We start from the raw sequence: 12,477 nt of genomic DNA, 5'->3' as shown, positions 1-12,477 counted from the left end.
CATGTAAAGCTTTCCTGTACCTATGGGTCGAGTTTGCACTATGTAAAACTTCAAAAAAAAAAAACCCTGTGAAACGTGTACATACTTAAGTTGAGAGTGTTGTTGTGTCCTGCGAGACACGTTCTAGTGTCTCGACAGACAGAGTTAGTAGTCACTCCCCTATGGGAGTGGACACACTTGCACCCCCGCACGCAACCCTCACAGGCATCACGAGTGACGTGAGCCTATCAATAAAATGGCCCAGGTGCACGTGCTCGTGGCCAGTTACCAGTACTCTTAGCATGCCTCTGTGTGCGTTATTTAAGGAGCATGTGGGCCTGGGGCCCACAACACCACAGTGTGCTTAAGGGATCTCAGTGAGATGAAAAGATAACTGCTTTGGGGGGGGGGTGTTCTCTGAAATGACTTGAAACCTAAACGTCACGTCTGTGATTTTCACAGTGTGCAATACCACCGGTATTTTGGTGTTTCTCTTTGCTTTCTGTTATTGCATCCAAATAACTAGGGCTCCTGATTTTATGGTATTTATTTTGGGAACATTTCCGTCTGTATCCATATTTATTTTTTGTCCATATTATTGGTATTTATCCATATTTATTTTGTGTTTGTAAACATATCAGGGGATAACATATATTTCTGAATTTATTTAATTCTTAAACTTGTACTCATACTTTGATACCTGTCAGGTTTTAGCACATTACGCAGCCAAAAATAATGAACCCACATTAAAAATATAGTGTAAAAATACATACATGTTGAGAGATGCCCCGGTTACTTACCGGTAATCTTCATTACTCCGAGTATAGTCTTCCTCGCCACATGAATAACGAAGTGAGCTTCAGCTCCACACCAGAACCCTCCAAAGCAAAAGTCAGCCTCCCATCCCTTCCCAACATGGCCGACCCAATTCACCCTTGACCTCTATAAGAGGCGGGCTGGCCCAACCCTTCAGCCTGAAACTACCTAGCAAAAACATGAAGCCGACAGTTAGACAGGGAGGGAGGGATGGGAACTCATGTGGTGAGGAAGACAATACTCGGAGTAATGAAGATTACCGGTAAGTAACCGGGGCATCACCTCCTCGTAAGTCTTCCTCGCCACATGAATAACGAAGTGAGCACATACCAAAGCCAAGCGACTTCATGGAAACTCACAGGAAAACAATGGACCAGAAGGGAAGCCAAAGAAGCACGGCAAACCGAACAACCACAGACGAGTGGAAGATACCAACCATGAGAAAGGCAACCACAAGCAGGAAGAACCAGAGGTACCCCGAAAACTCAGACCCCAGAGACCCAGAGGGCCGCCACAACAGGAAGAGAAAGGCTGGCCGAGACGCACCAAGACCGCCCGACGGACAGCCAAAAGTGAGAGGGAAGTAGAAAACCCCAAACTCCGGAACTGAAGGAAAAGAGGGGAACACCACCACAGAGACATAAAGATGCCACTGCAGTCAAAAGAAGCAGTCCAACCCAAAGACAGCAACACTGCACGCCGGACCACCAAGACCGAGAGAGCAGAAACCACCCCAAATCCAATGACCGGAGGAACAGAAGGAAGCGAACCCCACCAGCCCCGGTAGGGAACTGAGGGCAGAAGCCGAAGAACCAGACACAACCAAAGGCGGACCGGAAGGAGCCGCCAGAACAGAGGAGAGCGCAGAAAGGAACCCAGCACCCCATCCGACCAACAGAAATGAAAGCCAACCACACCATCAACAAGGTGAAAAACAGGCAGGCCACAGAGGTCCAAAAGAACCTCCCGGAAGGGAGTAAAAGTACCCAGGAAGGTACAAGAAAACCAGCCCCCAGAAGCCACAGGAGCAAACCCGAAGCAACCGGGCCACCAACGGAACCAAAGCGGAAAACAGCGGAAAACCCGCAAGGCCGCCCATGAGCCCGAACAGCAGAAGGAACCAGGCCCAAGGCCAAGCCACCAGAACAGAAAGCGAAGGCCCAACACCGAGCAACCATGCACTAGGCCGCAGACAGCACCCGGCTGCAAGGAGAACGCAGCACGAAAGAATAACGTGAGCCGCCGAAGCGAGCACCCAAACCGCCACCCAGCCAGCCGCCAACCAGGACAGACACCGCAGAACAATGGAGAGCCGACAAGAGCAGGAGCGTACAGGGAGGCCAGGCCACAGGCAGAGAACACACCAATAGCGAGGAGGACAGAAAAGCTGGGCAAAACGAGCCCAAAGCCATGCCAACACCACCAGGGAGCAACCCCGAGCCAGCAGGCACCAGCACCCCAGAGCCAGGGAGAAAGAAGAAGAGGACGCAGAATCCTCACAGGAAGCGGATGGCCCCGCAAAGGGGTAAGAAGAACCTGGGAAAACCCAGCACCCCCCGGACCACCCACATCCGTGCCCTGCAAGAGGCATGGCCCCCAAAAAAACACAAGGGGCCAACATCAAATCGAAACAAAACCACCACAGGAGATATTGAGAGCACTGGCATGCGAGGAACCCCGGACCGGTGAGAGCCCGCACCACCAAAGGCACAAGACCAGCCACGGAGCAAAACCCCATGGTCCAGCAACTCCCCGGACTTACAGAATGGACTAAGAACAAGGCCGGCGAAAAACCGCCCAGAAAAGAAACCAGAAGCCCCCTCAGGACAGGGGCAAACCTCAGACGAGCCAAGGAATGGCCAACAGAAGTCAGACGAGAAACCCGCCAGCAGGCGTATCAACCGACCCAAATAGGCCGGGAACCCACGCATGCCCCACAGGACGGCAAAGGCCGCCACTACCCGGGAAAGGGAAAACGGAACAGGGAGACATAGGCCGCACCAGCCAACATGGCGGGAAGGGAGCCACCCGGGCAAGAGACACCTACGGGAACAAGCGAAGCCGGAAATGAACCAGAACCAGGGAAGGCCCATAGGCACCGAGACCAACTGGACGGGGAGAACCGGAGCCAGCCCCACAGACCGCAATCATCCGGGAAGGGGGCACCTGAAAAAGGAAGACTGTAGGCCACAACCGCAGACCGGGCGGAGAAGGGAGCCGCGAGCCCGACCCGCGACCAAGAGGAAGGGGGAGAAAACGGACAACACCAGCCCAACCCGTGGAGCACAACCACTGGCATAACGGACCCATGGTGGAACAAGAGAAAGTACACTCACGGGAACATGTGAAGATGAGTGCGAACCAGAACCCAGGACGGGCCAGGAGCACTCGAGACCCACCGGAAGGGATGAGACCCCAAGAGAAGGACAACGCATAGCACCGCCTGCCAACAAGGCACAAGAACAACCGACACACACCTCGAGGGGGACCATGACGCCAACCAAAATCCAGGAAGGCTGAGGAAAACCCAAGGAGGACCGCCAGGCACCGGAAGAACGCCAAGACTCCACCAGAACAGGCCCCGCCCGAGAAGAACACCGGAGAGTGCCCAGACCGACAACGGGGCAGCGCAGTAGTAGGCCGGACCCACAGAACCGCAACAAACGTCACCCAGGACATAAGGAGAGGCAACAGACGGCCCCCAACAGAACCCCAAAGGCCAGGAGCCAAGGAGAAGAATGATACGGACAAGAGGCGCAGCAGCCGCCAGCAGAGCCAAGAAGCAGGCCAAGAAAAAAGGGGGGCCGCGGCCCCGGACAGGAGAGGGCAAGCCCACCAGGGGCAGAAATAGAAGCCAAAACCCACAAGGCGACCACAGAAGCAGCCCACAGGACAGACAGGTGCCAACAGCAAACAGCAGCCCGCCCCCAGCAGACACGCAGCAGCATACAGTCCCCGGAATCCCCAGGAGGATACACAAATAGGGACAAACCAGCCCAGACCCCACACAAAAAGAGAGCAGGAGGGACAGACCGCATTCCCAAAGCCACAAGGAATGCGCCTCCACCAGGATGGACAATAATGCCAAACTAAACAGTTCCAACATAATGCCCGCATAACCAACCAAAGGAAGCCATGGCGCCAACCCTAGAAGAAAGAAGAGTTAAGAAAATGCCTGGAAGGGCCAAATGCTGTGACCCGCAGTGAACGTTACTGTGTAAGCACAGCAAAACAAATGCACCGGATGAACATTTCCCACCTCTGGAAGCCTTGAAAGCATAGGCCGGATTCGAACCCATGTCCCGGAGGAGCCCGTGTCAACAGAGGCACAAGACATACCATTGAGCTACAGCTCCTTGGTCCCAGAAGCCGCTGCAATAACCGTCACTACAAAAAAAGTAAAACAGGACCAGCAGCCAATGAACATAAAGAAGTCATGCCACCAAAGAAGTGCGTAGCAGACTAATGCACCTAAAGCACAAAAACTGAAATGAGGAACACAGTCATGAGTTGAACCCACGTCCCGAGAGCCGGTGCTACCTGCGGCACAAGACCCACCATCGAGCCAAAAGCCCAGTTTACCATACACAAAATGTGCCTAGAAGCAGGTCCCACAACATACATAAAAGAAACACACTCCCCGAGAACGCCGCCCCCAAAAACAGCGAAGTAGAAAGAGTATGAAACTTGACAGCAGTAGAAGAGCAGACCCCGAGACCCCACAATACATGTCCACCTACATTGCAGCCACAAGACCGAGCGCCTACGCCCTGCCAGAGTCGGCAGCACGACCTGGGAAAAAGGCCGGCACAGAAAACACCCCCAGAGCCTCCAAACTCCGAGGAGCGGGGAGGCAGAAACTCCGGACCGGGGTTCACCATGCCCGGTAGAGAAGCGGTAGGAGGGTGGGCGGGGCCTGAACAGGAAGCGGAAGGGTAGCCTAGACCTGCACCGTAATAGGGAAGGGAAGAAAAAAGTGCAATCGCAACTCCGGCCGGCCCGTAAACAGGAAGGTCCGCCGGCAAATACATCACGCAGGAGCACCAGACAACCCCACAGCTCAAGAACCGCCCCAAGAGCAGCTCAGCCACCAGCAGCACCGCCGAGCTCTATCTGGCGCAAACCCTAAGCTATCCGCGCCCCCAGCACAGAAGAGCGCCCGAGCACATAAAGCGCCCGGAAATGGCTGAAAGCAAGCAGCGACCCCAGCTCGACCTGCGCACCAGCCCGCCGCACAGCAAAGAAGCGATACCCCCGTGAAGCAGGCTCAGCCGCAAGGCGGCCCTACGGGAGGACCTGGAGCCTGACACAGACAAAGGTAGGCGCGCATACAGGGAGCAGGGGGAGAGACTCCCAGAGGAGCCTGTGCCTCCAGTAGAAGATGACATGAAGCCACAGCCCTTGGTTGCAAGCCCACGCAGCCAGGCAACCCCAAAAAGCGGGAAGCCGGTCGGGAGAGGCGCCACCCCTGGAGGCAGGACAGGAATCACCACGTCCACAACACACCAGTGTCCCTACACCAGGACACAGTCCCAAGACAAAAGCGGGGCGGGAACGAATGCGAGCACAGCGCAACCCAGGAACAGCAGGAGAAACCCAGGTCCGAGGAAACCAAACGGGAGCCCGCTAGTGCAGGGCTAACAAACACCAAGAGCCCACAAACGTCAGAGCCCGCTAGAGCAGAGCCGCAAAAATCAAGGGGGCAATGTGAGGGCCAAGAGTCACAAGGTGGGGGAGAACCCAGATCAGGAGCCCGCTTGAGCAGGGCCTCTTCCACCGGGTCGTAGGACCTGCTAGAGCAGGACCTCGCCCTAACTTACCTGAAACACGCCTTGGAGAATCTACAGCGCAGAACCAAAAAAACAGGTTGAAGGGTTGGGCCGGCTCGCCTCTTATAGAGGTCAAGGGTGAATTGGATCAGCCATGTTGGGAAGGGATGGAAGGCATGGGAGGCTGACTTTTGCTTCGGAGGGTTCTGGTGTGGAGCTGAAGCTCACTATGTTGTTCATGTGGCGAGGAAGACTTACGAGGAGGTAATGCTGTAATTTAAGTACATCTCATTGAGTTTTGTAGCTCCCCATGCTGTCATTATGTACAGCTACTGACCTGAAAGTCATTAATCTCAGCATGGTGAATCACTCAAAAGAAGCTAAATTATCTGTATTTTTCCGCTTCAAAAAATAAATACAGTCAGGAGAGACATTGTTTTCTGTCTGTATCTGAAAAAAACAGGGAGCCCTAAACACAACTGGCACACACCAAAAATAAGGGAGGACAAATGGATATGTCAAATGGTCTGTGTGCTCTTCAGAGAAGCCAAGGGTTGGATTACCGTGTATTATGACCGTCTTTTTGACCCACTGATACTGAGAGACTCTCAATGCCTTCAATTTACTCTTCAACACTTTCAGTCATGGCCTCTTATTAACACGTCGAGGCACCACAGTTCAAAGTGTGCACTATACAAGAGTAATCTGCTACACAAAAAAATAGAAAAAGACAACATACTAGAAATAGTTATCGCTCATAGGGAATGCAAGATTAAGTAGAATAAGGGAAATGCAAACTGCAACTAAATTACAGGCATGGACTACCTTAACGTTCTTTATATTAATTAATCAAAAATGGTTAGTGTTTTCACCGGTAAAGTTAAGGATATGGATATAGGGTCCGATTGAGACCTGTTTCAGTGTCCCACTTAAAGCCCTGGTGCTGTGTGAAAACCTCTCCTGTGAATATTAAAATAAACTTTAATATTGCTTCTTCTATGTCAGCGACCTGGGCCAACTATAGGATGCAGATGATAGCAGGACCTTCCTCTTAGTTTACGAATGGTGTCTTTGATGCAGTGAGAAGGAGGCATGAATGTTTCTAAACTCGTGGTTAGGAACTGTCACTTCTAAAAACAACTCACCTACGAGAGAGCTATTGGCTGATGTCTTTTACCCATGTTGTACAGTAGCGTTGCTGCTGTGCAGCTTGGTTGAAAGAAAAGAAAACATCTTTGATAATCTGATAAAATAAAGTGTGTTTGTAGTATCAGTGGCGGTGTTATCCTCAAGAATAGATGGCATACTCTACCTACAGATAAGAGTCTAGACCGCACAATCAAGTAACATGATCCATTAAATAATCCTTCTTGAGACAATTAAAAGTGAGAAACCAAGAAGATTTATTAAAATATTTGAGTTCATTATAGAAGGCAAAAATATGGTCAGTCACAAAATCAGTTAAATGCATAATAAATCAGGTACAGGAAATTAGCATAAAGCTCAGTGAATTACAGAAATTAGTTGTTAGTAATAAATGCAACATGTGACATAAGCTCTCTCATACTAAATCCATAAATTAAGTCCAGTGTATGCAGCAAATTAAGATTTGTGTAATAAAAAAATTCAGGAAAGCAATCCAGAGGCTCGAGACCAAAGTCTGTCGACCAAGTGCCTGGCATACCTCCAGACTGAGCTATTTTATCATAAAATTGACAGTGAAAATCGCACAGTGTAGGCAAAGTCGAGCAATGCATCAACTAATCGCTCATAATGGGGAAATACATTAGAGCCAAGAGAGGTGTTCTACAAATGGCATTTACAGACCTCTCCTACACTTTCGATAATGTAAACCGATCTAAATGTTTGTGCATGCTGATAACCATGGGCATAGAAGATGCTCGTTACACTGCTTAGACTGTAATACTACAGTAAAGACATGTTATGATGCAGAATAGGGGGGTTTACCACACCAATTAATTCCAATAGAGGGGTACGTCAGGGCTGTATCTTGGTGCCTTTCCTGATTCTCATTTACATCAATGGATTGGATACCCACTTACAAAGGGAAGGATATGCCCCAGGTTGGCACCTGTCCTGTTCGATATCTCCTATATGCAGAGAATGCTATCCTGATTACTAGAACAGCTAAAGGGCTACAATTACATTTGGAGTCATTTACTTGCTTTATGCATAACTTAGAGCTAAGAGTTAACTTTTCTAAATCGTATGTAATGGTTTTTGGGCCCCCCCCAAAAAATTAGAAAACGAAGTGCCATTCGATCGGAGGTGTCAAAGTGGATAAAGTTCCTTTTTTATTTATTTGGGGATACCCTTCCACACTGGGGTCATTTACTTAAAATTAGATCACATCAACTTCGGAGAGCCATAGAAGCAGTTTTTAGTTTCTCGTCTAAGCTGGGTTCCACGGCATTAAAGTTTTTTTTTTGTGTAGCAGTTTTATATACCACGCACTCGACCCAAAGGTAGCGGAGCACTTTATGTGAGCACCAGTTACATTACACTAGGACACATAGTGAATCAAGTTGGAAAAAAAAGGTAAGTAGCGGGGGCAGCAGAAACAGGAAGGCTTGGCTCTTTGTTGCAGAGTACATTGAGCTAGCAAGAGTGTGACACCTCCTCCATTGGCTAGTCCATCTCTATTCCACCGTCTCCACTCCAAGCAGACCTCGTCTCTCATCGATTCCGTCTTCAGTACCTTATTTTATTGGGTATGCAGAATTAAGTCTGAGCCATCTAAATGTTGCGGTTCGTATTGCCCCTTTAATGTGGTGGCTGAAAATCTGGTATGCGCCAGAAGCAGGTTTCTACTGTAGTGATGATCGTTATCTATATATGTACAATGCTAAGTTAGCACAACCGCGTTAGATGTTAGAAAGCCATCTTGTCGCTTTTGCTGCTTTTGCACACGACACTGTAGTCACATGTTATTAATTGAGAAATGCTTACTCGACTTTGCTTCACATGAGAACTGTCTGTTGTTCACATCCCAAACAGTGAGCAGCGACCTTGGTCTGTACACCGTGTAAAGAAACAGTCTGGGTCGCTAGACGGTGCATGTTGTTGGGTTCAGGTTGATCGGCCCACTATTTAGCCATAACACGCACGCAGCTGCAAATACCTGAAAGTCGGGTGCTTTTAGTATTGCAGTGTTGCATGTTTTCATTACATTCGGAAGAAGAGCTTTCCCAGGAGCAGAGCCTAGCTGATCCTGTGATGTGATCGCCCTGAGCTGATCTTTACGGTATGGGATTCCCCATTCAAGCCTAGAGACCTTCTACTAGTCTAATAATAATACTATTAGTTTGCTGGCGAAAGGAAGGTGGCTTAGATCCACTGTCATTTTAGTATGATTACTCCTTTCATTTTCTATGGTATTGTAACTATGCTGATGGTTTTGATATTAATCATTTGTCTGCTTATGTTAGCCAAAGTACTGCATCTTAGGACACGAGGTTTATAAAGTAAACTCTTTAAACTTTACCGTGTCTCTGTTTATTCTGTTGTGGGCTGATATGAGAATAATTACAAACAGGTATTTCTGATTCCCACCATTCCTGAGAAATACACGAAGTCGCTTGTTCTGGGTTGTCTATACATTGGGACTGCCGAGATAATACTCAGATAACGAATGGGACACTGATGCTGGTCGGATAAGGGGTTCTGGGTTCTGAGGTGAGTTTTTGGTACACCACAATTCACTGAGGTCCTGGTTTCCTGCGCATAGTTCTGTGCATAAGCAGAATCCCTGCAACACTACAGGTTAGTATTGAATGATTGTTTTAGCCCTGGAGAAAATGGGGGAAATTCCCTGTTTAAACTAATTAAGTGGACATTCAGACAGATTGGCATCATGGAACCTTTCACTAATTCTGCATTGCTTACTGCTACGTCCAAAGAACAGGTGAAAACCCTGTTTTACGAGCACTGCTCGAGTGTTCGAGCAATGAAGGCACAAACTTTGCAATCGGTTTGTCAATCATTCCAAATTGATTACTACCTTGGGGTTGAAACCTTACCTCACACTAATACGCAACCTGCAATACAAATTATATCTCACAAGACTGTGACTGGGCACCTGTACTTTTTGCTAGCATTCCTTGTACAGGGCTCCTGGTTTAGGTCCCCCCCCAGATGTTCTTGTGACAACTCTTCCAATCAACGCACAGTTCATTTCATGCCATTTTGCACTTTCTACAAATCTTTGCGTCTAGATTTCTGCTTCCGATTTTATGGACTACGAATGTTAGAAATTATTTGATTGCCTTGGTGTACTTAAAACAACTTGGTTCACCCGAAATTTGTTATGAAGTATTGAGCTGCATTACATGTGCTTTCATAGTAAGGTGAAATTATGAAATTGCAATTGTGACCTAATCATGACATATATTTTATGGTGTTTTAATGTTTCCTCTTATTTACATTTTTATGGGTGCATTAACTGAGAACTCTTCAAGTGTTTTTAATTGTATTTATTATTATGTAAATTATTTACTGTGGTACATGCTTTTATGGCTATTTTTAGCCGAATAAAGCTATTTACCTACCTAGTATCTGTTTCTTCCTAACTTAATTTCACTAGTTGTAACTTTACAACTCTAGTAATAAAAAACAATAACTGCCTCATAATAAGAATAGGACATGAATACTGACATTGTTAGACAGCTTGCTCTAAAGCTCACCGAAAAAAGTGTGTCGTAAACACAGTATTAGTGCATGCAGTGTCAGTGAGAAATTAAAACATGGCTATGTTTGAAATACAAAATGGAGCCTTGGCCTAATATAGGCCTAGTATGGCCAATGTAAGAAAAACAATCCTGTAAATTACAGTGTCGTTTTTAATGCAAAATATTAATAATAAGCAAACATTATTTGTTAATCAAAATATCTCTCATAAGCGATATGAAAGGAGAAACAGAAGGAAAAAGATAGAGCTAGAAAGGGAAAAGATTGCCCTTGAGAAAGAGAAACTTAGGATGGCAGCAATGACGACGCCATCTGGGATAAGTGGCTCTACTTCTAGTTCAGGCCAGGTGTTGGCCAAGTTTCCAAAAGATCTTGTGCATGTGTAAATTCAGGATATTGTGGAATGGTTTGTGAGCTTTGAGGTCACTTGAAAGGCCTTTAAGCGACTCAAGGAGGAGTGCTGTACCCCACTTCAACTATACTGGTCAGATTTGACAGAGCAGGATCAAACAAAACTTGCAGTGTTAGCTGATAAGTGGTTAGCTAACAGGGTTCACAAAGGGTGAGAACAGCTCAGTTCTAAGCCAAAGGGGGAGTAGAACTCTCTATAGACTTCTTCCAAACTGGAGGGCAAGGGCCAGGATAATTCTCATGGGACTCATGTAGGGCCTGTAAGGATGCAGATTCAGGCAAATACTCAAGTTTATTCTACGAAAGGAGAGCAGGTAACACAACCATCACCAGCCTGGACTTCTCCAACTGTGTCCCCCAACGGTTCTTTCTAACATTCTCCTCCCCGTTACATTCCACCCAGAACCCTGCGATGTCACCCCCTTGACATCTTTCCCTTGGCAACTCATTCCAATACATGTCAATACCACACATCTCCCTCTTTTACAATGGTCAATTTTATAATAAAGATGAATAATAAAATCTAACATTCTACTCCCCTCTACATTCCACCCAGAATCCGGTGATGTCACCCCCATAACATCTTTCCCATGGCAATCCATTTCAATACATGTCAGCACCACAGGGCCCAGGAAACATGGGAATGGTAATGGTGTATCCGGAAGGAGCATCAAGAGAAGGGAAGAAAACCCTTCCAAGTCTAACGTGGTGACTTGTTTTTAAGTGCCCAGGGTGGGCCATTATAAAAGAGATTGTCAAGAGAAAGAACTTGGCCCAGCGACACCCATGATAGCAAGCATGTTACACGTGGATGAAGGTACAGGAGAAGGACCGGTTGCGCCGCTTACCATGTAGCTATCAACATTTGGGAAAGGGATCCCGATGGTCTGAAACACATTCATCCTAATACAATGGGGTTTGAGCAAGAAATTAGTATCAATGGGAGGAAAGTGTTTGCCCTCAGGGATGCTGCAGTCTTGCGCACTATGGTTGAGAGGAAGTACCTTAAGCCTGAGGAGATGCTACCTGGAACAAAGGATACAGGATTGGTAGCCAGTGGAGAGGGCATAGAGAGGATACAGGATTGATAGCCAGTGGAGAGGGCATAGAGTTTCCGCTTGCCAGGAAGTCAGTATCAATGGGAGGAAGGTACCTCCCCTGAGGGATACTGGGGCTTTTAGGACTGTGGTCACGAGTAAGCACCTCAAACATGAGAAGCTTCTCCATCATACCAAGGATACAGGTTTGGTGGCCAGGGGCGAAGAAATGGAGTGCTCACTTGCCCGAGTTGAGGAAGAAATAAATGGCAAGGCGACAATAGTAAATGTAGAAGGGAGAGTGAAGCACGGTGCTGGTTGCCTCTTGGGCAATGATCTGATTGCCCCTGGCTTGGTGTCTATCAGTCTCAGAGTGAGACTGTGATCGTCTCTTATCTGTATAAAAGAAGAGTATGCAGTTCCTGAAATAATCAGAAAAGGCAGTAGGCCAAGAGAGCTCTGAGCAAGCAGATCAGGGGAATCTGATTGCTCAAAAGCAAGAGCCCGCACACACCCAGCTGGGTGGCATGCTTCATCATCAGGCAGCTCAAAGTTGGGACGGAGCTGCAATGCCCTCGAGGGGGCTCTTTGCCGGAGGTCTTTTAAAATAAGACGCTGTGATGAAGTGTAAGTGGAGGCGCAGTGTGTGTAGATTGGTGTAAGTGTGTTATAAAACAACTAAGAGAGACCCTAAAATACTTTAATTTCATGGGACCTCCTGTAAAGAAAAACAAAGGTTGGCTGTGTTGGAGACAATG

This window comes from Triturus cristatus, chromosome 2_2 (assembly GCF_964204655.1).
Source record: "Triturus cristatus chromosome 2_2, aTriCri1.1, whole genome shotgun sequence".
Classification (NCBI taxonomy): Eukaryota; Metazoa; Chordata; class Amphibia; order Caudata; family Salamandridae; genus Triturus; species Triturus cristatus.
The sequence above is the reverse complement of the archived record's forward strand: the minus strand, read 5'-3'. Positions refer to the sequence as shown.